This window comes from Typopeltis vanoorti, chromosome 6, assembly GCF_054136105.1.
Source record: "Typopeltis vanoorti isolate ZY-2024b chromosome 6, IOZ_Tvanoo_1.0, whole genome shotgun sequence".
NCBI lineage: Eukaryota > Metazoa > Arthropoda > Arachnida > Uropygi > Thelyphonidae > Typopeltis > Typopeltis vanoorti.
In genome coordinates this window covers 114554232-114564522 of record NC_143554.1, presented here as the reverse complement: position 1 = coordinate 114564522, position 10291 = coordinate 114554232, and positions in this window count along the sequence as shown.

Sequence of the window (10291 nt, the reverse complement as noted above, 5' to 3'; positions counted from 1 at the left end):
ATGCTATACTGCATATCAAGAGAAACATTTAGGTTTTTTCTCCTAACATCCACTTTCAAATTTTCAGTTCCAGAAAACATGTGTAACAGCTGTTTGTAAAACAGCCATCGGATACAGCAGCAAGCACTCAACTCATGACAAGTGACATCATTCAATTGGATTGGTTGACACAATAACCAATCACAGCTGCTAGGTGCTGTGTGAGATCAAAATGTTGGCTCACCCAGTCCCGCCTAATCAGCGATTTAAAAATAGTATTAGAAAAATAAGAATTTGACACGCTGCGCCCTCTTTATATCTTTTTGAAGTATGCATTTTGAAAGCACACCCGGGCTATTAACGTGAATGTGACGCAATCTTTATGCGTCGAAAAGTGTCCTCTTCATGACACACTAATGCTTTATTATCCTCGTGAAGAGAACAACGAAGCATTAGTATATTGTGTTCAATTTCAGGAATTGCGTGAAGTCTGCAAACAACTGGGGGAGTCTTTAACGGAATAAATGCAAAAATATAATATCGCTGATACTGATATTTCGCTGATGAGCACCACGCATCTAGCACACCCGGAATTTTCGCCCTGGGTTAACTAAAAATATACAATCTTATCAAGTATAATTTACTTTGTACATTTCATGTAGAAATGGTGTTACAAAGCAAATTATTCTTGGCAAGATGATGTATTTTTAGTTAATCATGTATCAAAGTGTAAGCAAACAAGGTCTGCATGTGAAGTATCTTCAGAATTAGGCTATTGTGTTTATAGAGACTATTGACTTCACATCAGTTGCCTTAAAATTTTGGGATGCAGAGAGCCTTCATAGCTCAGTCAGTATAGAAGAAGCCCTTTGGTCGGAAAAACCTGGGTTCGATTCCCGTCCAAGACGTGAGGACTCTTTATCTGGTCTCTTTTGACTAAAGATAAGTTAGCCAGTCTCACACGAGGGTAGGGGATTTTTTTCACCTAGAAACTCAGATTTCTTGTCCCCCCCTCTGAACCGGCCAACCAGTCCCATGAACACAAGCAACTACAGACATATGGGAGGCATAGGACCAAACGCCTTATCCTCGAGACTGTTGCGGTTGTGAAGTTCACAGCTAAAGAACCTGAATGGTTTGTGAAAAGCTTAAGACAAGACAAGGGTAGGATGCAAAGTATACAGTTAATAGGTAAATTTTGAAGGTAATGAGATTTGGGAGCAGTGATGGAACAGAGACTTGAAGTTTAGGGATTACATTTCTAAAATTGTAAGATCATTGCAATGGATTAGTATTCCATAATGGAAAGCATACTTCCTTTCATAAATGTATATTGCTGTGCATTATAAGAAGAGTCACTACCCAGATGATTTCAACCTTTATTGAAGTAAGTTTCATCAGTGGGAGCCTCTCTCCGAGTAGCCTTGTTGTCAAGTATAACATTATTATTATTATTATTATTGCACGGGCATCTCCATGGAGTCTTAAGACTCACCATGGGAAACTCCAAGTCTCAACCCAGTATCTATCATACCTCTCCTTGAGGTATGATAGATGCTCATTCCATTCATTCACCAGAATGAATGGAATGGAATTCACTCTCCACAAGTTGGGTAAGAGTGTAGTTAGCAAGTTCAAACGCCCTTGCTAACTACACTCTTTTCTCAACTTCCAGGGATGACCCTCTTGTTTTGTCTGGCCAAGTGTTGAAACATTTCCTCTTCGTTAATCCTATAAAATCCTTTAAGTAACTTTTAAGTTTTTGTCATATAACCCCTTTTACTTTTATTCCTCTTAATTTATCCTGATAGATAGAGGGTTTGTAAACATTCCACATATCACCCACTATCTTAGTCACTTGCCTCTGGATCCTCTCCACCACTTCCCCATCCCCCAAGAAACCCAGGTGGTGACCAGACCTGAGCACAGTAATCCAGATGCAATTGTATCAAGGCTTTATAACTCTTTATCTGTTTTTTTCAGTGTGCTCTTCAATAACCAAGTAATCCTGAGCGCTGCTTTAGCAATATGCCCTCTAAACTTTAATTATCTTACTACTATTACTACTCCCATCCGCTAATTCCTCATCAATTTCATGGAGTACATTTCCCTCAATATGGTACACAGCTTATAATCTTTGTATCCCAATAGCTTTACACTTTTCCACATTAAATCGACATCCATTACATTTTGTCCTATTCAAATCATCCTGCAAGCTTTCTACATTATCTTGATTAACTATAATTCTACCCAACTTTGCACTGCCAACAACTAACTGAATATCTCTCTTCAAATCATTTCCTATATATATATCATGTATTTACAAATTAAACAGCAATGGTCCAAGCACAGAGCACTGCAGAAAGCCACTAGTTACCTGCCTTCTCCTGGATTTTGCTCCTCCATACACTACTTTTTGGTATCTGTCCATGAGCCACCCTTTTATCTATATCACTAGTTTCATATTCATCCCTATCTATTGCAGTTTGCTTAATAGAATTTCATGTGGCATCCTGTCAAGTGCCTTTGTAAAATCCAGCAGTATCATTGTATAGATGAAAGGAATGGCTAATAAAAAGTTAGTAGATTACTAAAGTATGACTGACCCTTCAAAAAGCTGCCCCTAATAGAATATCATATTCTTATCCATACATATTCCTGAATTCACTTTTTGACCAACTTTTCCAGTACTTTTACCACCACTCCTGAAATACTGATTATTCTATAATTTGCTACCCTCGTTTATGCAAAGAAATTATTTTGCCCTCCTTCTTGGAACTTTGCCAGAGCTGACACTTAAAGTAAACAGCCTAGTCAAAGACATCACCATTTCCTTTGCACGTTATCTTAAAATGCAAGCCAATATCCTATCCCACAGCTGTATTTACATTCAGATTTTGCAATATCCTAAGTCAGGGGATCGGCAACCGGTGGCTTACATGCGGCCCATAAAAGGTTGACCATACTTACATGGCATGTGGCCGTATGCTGAATTATTTAAATAATACATTTTATAATATGAATAATAAATTAAAAATAATTCTATATCTATACTTCGTGATATCGCAGTGCAACTTGGCGCGAGTCAACCGTGTTTTCTGTGCTTTTTAAGACTGATATAATAAAAATTGGTAACATAAGAATTTTTTTCACTCACTATTTTCGTTTAATTAAACGCTTGCGGCCTGATTATTAAAAATAAAAGTTGAATGTGGCCCGCAAGTTTGAAAAAGTTGCCGACCCATGTCCTAAGTAACCCTATTCATCAACTACTGTTCTCATATCAGTCCCCATCACCTCTGCCATAACAGTATCTATCTTCACTAGGATGATATTACCCTTGCAAAATGGTCACTCAGTATTTCATCCACAATTTTATCTGCCTCTGTTATCTTTTTATCATTTGCACTCATTAAAATTATCCTTCCATAGTTTATTCTTCTTCCTACTCACCACATAATGAAAAACCGTTTGAGATTTCCTTTTACTTCTTCAGCTAATTTCTTCTCATAATCTGATTTTGCCTTTCTTAACTGGAATTTCCACATGTTTTGCTACCTTCCAAGTCAAGACCTCACAATCACTTCCCCCCCCCCCCAACTGGTGGCAATGTAGCCACCTTAGTTAATGGACAGGTCTTCTGACTCTATAACAAGATCCAGCAGTCTCATATCCTGAGTCCCTCCGTCACATTCTGCTTCCAGTAGTTATCTCTCAATAAGTGTATAAATTTCATTTCCTTATTGCCATATGATCTTTTCAACTCAACTTGCATTCATTGTACTAATCTGCTGACTGAAATCTTCCACATCATTCCTGGTACTCCTATAGCCGCAACCAATTTTATATTTTGCCTTGACTCAAAAGAACCGTCATCTGCTTGATTGATCCTAATCTTGTTGGTTGCAGTTCACCTGCTATCATGAACAACATCCCATCCCCTTGTCCTGTCTATTCTATCCTCCTCGAAAATACTAAATCCAACACATTCTATCCCTCTAACCATGTAATCTGCTATTAGCCAAGTCTCACTAATGCCTGTAACTTTTGGTGAGGTTCCACTAACCAATGACAGAAATTCTTCCCTCTTATTCCTGATGTTTCTTTCCAGCATTAGTATATAGAAACTGTAGCATCCCCTTAAGTTCCAACCACTTTTACATTCTGAATTGACTATCCTATTCTATATTGTTGCCTGAAAGACTATATTCTGCACTTTTTGTTCATTCATACAATCATTCACTTCATGGGTGCTTTAACATACACACGCATGCGCGCGCGCGCACACACACACAATAAATCCGCCGGCCTTATAGCCTTAGCTCTTTTGGCTATCATTACAAGCCACTAAACAATAAATATCATATTCTTAAGTTCAAGTTCTTCACATAATTCGAAGATGGTTTCGAAAGACGAGAAGCAGTACTTTACATGGGTCAATGTTTTCTAATTGTCAGTGAGATAATGATCTAATCCAGAAAATAGTTCGAAAACTTGAACGTTCTCTTGTAATTTTTAGAACGCTTATCAAAATCCTACTGATAGCATAGACGTAGTGCTTACCATTCTTTCAAAGAATGAAAGATAAATCGAGTGTAACATTTCTTTTTGGAAGTTACTTTTATCAGCTCGTGCTGTTATCCTGTTAGTATTGAAATATTCAAAATCCAATAGACTTTCATTAATAATAATACATTTTGAGTATAAACTCCGAGTAAAATATAATTCTGTCTAAAATTCCATCTCATTTAGTAGTTGTTTTCATTTACTTTGCCATTCAGTGAAAAAACAATAAAAGCGTATTTGTTTATTTTCAGAAAAGAAGAAAAGGCTTTGACTATCCTAACAAAAAATCAAGGTGGGAGCCCAGAATATGTCCATTTTGTCCAAAAACAGTCATAAAAGGAAATCTACATGTTAGTTCCCAATTTGTTTAGTTGAAGTAATGGATATTAGACTGATTTTTATCTGATTTTATTACTCTTCAATTTTATTATATTTTTCAAAATATTTTTTGCCATGATGTCAGCTCTTAATCTAAATGAAAGTACAGGTTGTAATTCTTAATTAGTGAACAGGTAGAAAAAATAGGGTTTGTGACTTAAGCGAAGTTTGCTATAAAAAGAGTAAAGCCGTAAAAAAAATTGAGAATAATCGTCCCACAGCGCCTATCTGTAGCTCATGACACATTGCATAGATAACTCTTGTATTATACAATTTTCCCCTACTGTACAGTAGGGGAAAATTGTTTTTCTGCTATAAAAACGAAAAAAAAAAAAAATGTAACATATGCTTTATGTTAGAATTGCTTAAATTATTATATTTTATTTTTGAAATAAATTTTAAATTATGATGAATATGTAGAATTTTCGACCAAAAAAACAAACTATAAGATAAATTACATTGGGTTTTTATTAGACCTTATTAATACAAATAAATTGGACCGACTAGTTTCGCCGCATATGACTGTAGCTTCTGGGTTAGGATTAGGACGAACAAAAATTACAATAAAGGGTCGACATGAACCATAAATAAAAACAGAACATGTAGGAAGCGTTACAATGTAAGTTAAAACAGAAAAACACGTGGAGCGTGTAATCTGGCACAGGTCAGCTATTGTTCAGTGATGTGTGCACGATAGTTGACTAAAAAGTTAAAGTCCACCTTGCCGAAACATCTAATAAGGGATTTCTAAGTATCACATAGGATCATTCCTTGGTTTCTGTTCAGTGTGCCTTGTGAGCGGGTTACCATAGTAGATTCTTTTATGGTGCACGCAGTGAAGTTGTCCTCTATGTAAGGCATAGAGCTCTCATCCCAGGGGTGGCCAACCTATGGCGCATTGCATGATTAGAAGTGGCGCACTGAACCCCAGAGAAAAATTAAAAAAAAAAATTGTATACGATTTATATATATATATAAACACAATTAACCTACCACTGAATTCTAGAGTGCGCACTTATTATACTTGTTTGATCTTGAAGCAACAGGCACCGGCAAATGCTGAGGCATGGAGTCATCATGCGTCACTTTCGTAATGAGGATGTTTGGGTTGTGTGTGGGATTGCCAGCTGATCGACTTTTTTATGGCAAGAAGTGATCTCGTATTTCATTGGACATAATATATTACGAGAGAGAGAGAGACGAAACTCCATGAAAAAAAAAATATATATATATGATTTTTAAACTTATAGAACTGTATTAGACCTTCATAAAAACAGGAATCTTATCTTAAACTTGTAGAACTGTTTTTGAATGTTCATAATGTTTAAAACGATAAAATAATTTAAATAAATTATTTAATAATAAGTTTTACTTTTTGAAATATTTTTTTTTAAAGTCAGTTACCCATTATTTTGCAAAAGTAAATGAGCAGAAGAAAAGCAGAAGGTGATAGCAAGCGCCAGTTTAATGAACTGTGGGAAAATGAGCTCTTATTTATTGAGGGTTCTTCAGGAAAACCTTGTGCATTGTTTGTGAAAGCACTCAGATAATATAAGACATGATCTTAAAAGATACTATTGAAAACATCAAGCTGAATTAGAAGAAAAACTGAAGAGACAAAATATATTTGTGAAACGAAGTTGTGAAAGTGTGGCAATGCTGGAGGCGTCTTATGAAATTGCCTTTGTGTTGGCTAAAAAACACAAGCCTTTCTCTGATGGAGAGGAAGTTGTTAAGCCCTGTCTCGAAAACTTTGCAAAATGTCTTAGTGATAAGAATGTTGAAAGAAAAGTAAACTAAATTGCTCTGTCCAAGCCAACAATTACAAGACGCATCGAAAAACTTTCCCATGTATTACTGAGCAATTGAAAGACAATGTTCATGCTTGTTTTCTTTCTTTTCTTTAGCCTTGGACGAATCCGCTGACATATGTGATGTAGCCCAATTAAGCATTTTTATAAGAGGAATTGATGGTAATTTTAAGATCTTTTAAGAACCTATCGGTCTTGAGTCACTTCATGGAAAAACCAGAGGGTCAGACATATTTGACAAAGTAAAGTCATGTCTAGAAAATCAACAACTAGATTCTAGTAAGCTCATCAGTGTTTGCACTGATGAAGCACCGTCAATGGTAGGTAGAATTTCTGGGACTGTAACTTTACTTGAAAGGTTTTTAGGTCGTTCTCTACTAAAGTATCATTGTATTATACATGAAGAATCTCTGTGTGGAAAAACTCTATATTTGAAGCATGGTATGATACCAGTTGTAAAGTGTGTGAATAAAATTAGAGCAAGAGAGTTAAACAGAAGAGAATTCAGAGAATATTGTGAACAACTGCCGGATATGGAATATGGTGATCTCATCCTTCATTGTGAGGTGCTCTGGCTTTCTAAAGGACAAGTTCTCAGTAGATTTTGGAAGCTGAAAGAAAGTGTTCGTAATTTTCTGGAAGAGAAGGATGAGCTGCATTAGGAAAAAGCCCTGTTGTGTGATGAGAAATGGCTATTTGATGTAGCATTTTTAGTTGATGTTACCAGCCACCTCAATGATCTAAATTTGAAACTGCAGAGCAAGAACAAATTGTTTCCAAGATTAGTAAATGACATCAGTGCATTCAAAATGAAATTAAAACCGTTCCTCCCCCAGTTAGAAAACGGTGGTTTAAGTCAATTTTCCCATTTAAAAGAACATAGTGAATCTGTTGAAGATAATGGCAACTTTATAGAATATACTGAGAAACTCAGATTATTGCAAGAGTCCTTTAACAGTCGTTTTAGCAAATTTGCCGAAAAATACTGCATATTGCATTTATTTTATAAATCCCTTTTAGCTTACTGAACAAAAAAGCTTGACGATGCCTAGTAACGTTAATACAAATGGAATTTATTGATCTCGAAACCAATTCATTATTGAAAATGAAATATAATGAACTTCCATCACTCCCAGATGCATCTGATATAATTAATTTCTGGCGATCGTTGCCCTGTGAACATTTTCCAGAACTGAGAAAATTTGCTTAGAGTTATATCTGTCGTTTTGGAACTACATACAGATGTGAACAAGCATTTTCATCAATGAAAATGATTAAGAACAAACTACGGTCGGGACTGACTGATTTTACTGATGTAACTGATTTAACTCCAAACATCAAAAGCAAAGCAATTTCAAAAGTCTCAATAAAATAATTAATGTTTATCTTGTCTTTATATAAAATCCTTTTATTTAAAACTGCTAAAAGTGTCTATATTACCATATATATAATAAATCATTTTATGCATAACTGTTGACTATATCCATATACCATATTTTAAAAGGCCTGAAAAGTAGTATAAGTTTATATGGTGCATCTTAACTAAAAAAATGAAAAAAATGACGCATGACCTATAAAAGGTTGGCCACCCCTGTCTTATCCCATTCAGTGTTATGATAGGCCCGAGCTGTCTTCTTTGTTGCCGCCAATATGTACTTTTTGTCTAATTTCCAAACTTCTAGATGTCTATTCTATGTAAGAAAGGCCACAAGAACATGGAATGTTAGGGTTGTGATCTTTAGATGAACGTAATAAAAACGTCGTATAGTCAAAAATGGACTTGAAAGTTACTCTTCAATATGTTTATCATACCTAAATAAAACTAAATTTGCTTTGAAATTTTCTGAACGTATTGTGATTTTCGAAATTAAACAAAGAACAAAAAAAAACTTCATTTTTTTTCGTCAAGGAGTGCATTGTTTCTCAACTTGATCAATATGCCAAGAGTGTGAGCATGAAATCATTAGTACCTGGTATACAAAAAGCTGCAAACGATTGAAGTTGGCAGCCATGATCCGTGCAAGTATTTGAAATTCCTCAAAAACAAATCATGATCCTGTTAGAAGAGTCTCGTAAGAAGAAGAAGAAGAAATCAAATAAAATCGAAATGAATTTAGAAAACATGATAAAGAGATGCCAATTTTTCACCAAAGTGGAAAAACATGGCATCCTTTTAATTCGTAATCGGTTGAAATTCTAACAAAATAGAATGCAGTTGATTTTAGCCTATATCCCCTTCTCCCTTCTACATTTTTCTAATCTCCCAGGACAATTATAAAACCGTTCATCTTGAAGAACTTATATTCGATTTTTAATCTTACTAACATCTTCCTGGATTGTTTTTCTAATTTAATTCTCAAACTAAAGAGTTTGCTTGTTGTTTTGGTTATTAAATGAATTGTTTCTTAACTGTGATTCACATCTCATTTTCTTCGTGAATTTGTTTCCCAAAACTATGACAAATTATTATTCTGATGCTGTTATCGATGAAATATCGCATTTTTCTGACTAAATTATGACTGACCTGGAATTAAACTTAACAAAACTTAAAAGCAACAACGCTGATTACCTTTGTAAGCGCATAAAACCCTATGTAGCATTAAATGTGCACTGTCAGCTTATCTGACATGCATGGTTAAAGCACGAAATTCTTTGGAAGTCCGAAGTAATGCAGAAGTCATATTTCCATATACAAGTGGTTAAATGCAAACATGATAAGGATTAATCTTATCTTATTATTCAAATACTCTTGATTAGAATAGACTTTTGAAAGCTTTTTTTACCTTGATTATAGTATAAATTAAACATTATTAAACGCAAGTAAGCAAACAAGCAAGTAAGTCAAGTTTGCGCCTTGACAGATGAAACCTATCCAATTTTTCGATCAATTATAATTAAATTATAATTGATCGAAAATTAAACTTAACAAAACTTAAAGGCAACAACACTGATTACAAACTTTATTTCTTTGTAGAAACACAGGAAAAAATGCGGCAATTTTTATAACAACTGCAAGTATTGTGACAGACTTTACAAAAGAAGTCAAATTCGCGAACACGAAATGGTTTGTACAAAGAGAAGTGTTTCCTGCTCCTTTCGTAATATCCAAATCTCTGCAAATAAACTCAGGGTACCTGAGTTTATTTGCAGTGTGATCAAATATCATAAAAAAATAAATTATAAGCTAGTGTGGTTAAGTATCATGTTTTGTTTATGGAAATAACAAAATAACTAGAAGTAATCAAAGACTACATATATATATATACATACAAAGATATATATATATATATATATATATATATATATATATATATATATATATATATATATATATATATATATATATATATATATATATATATATATATATATATATATATATATATATATATATATATATATATATATATTATATATATATATATATATATATATATATATATATATATATATATATATATATATATATATATATATTAGGTACAGACTTCACGAATTTAAATGGAAATTTATATATATATCTTTCCAGAAGCATATGTGGAATTGCAATAGTAGAG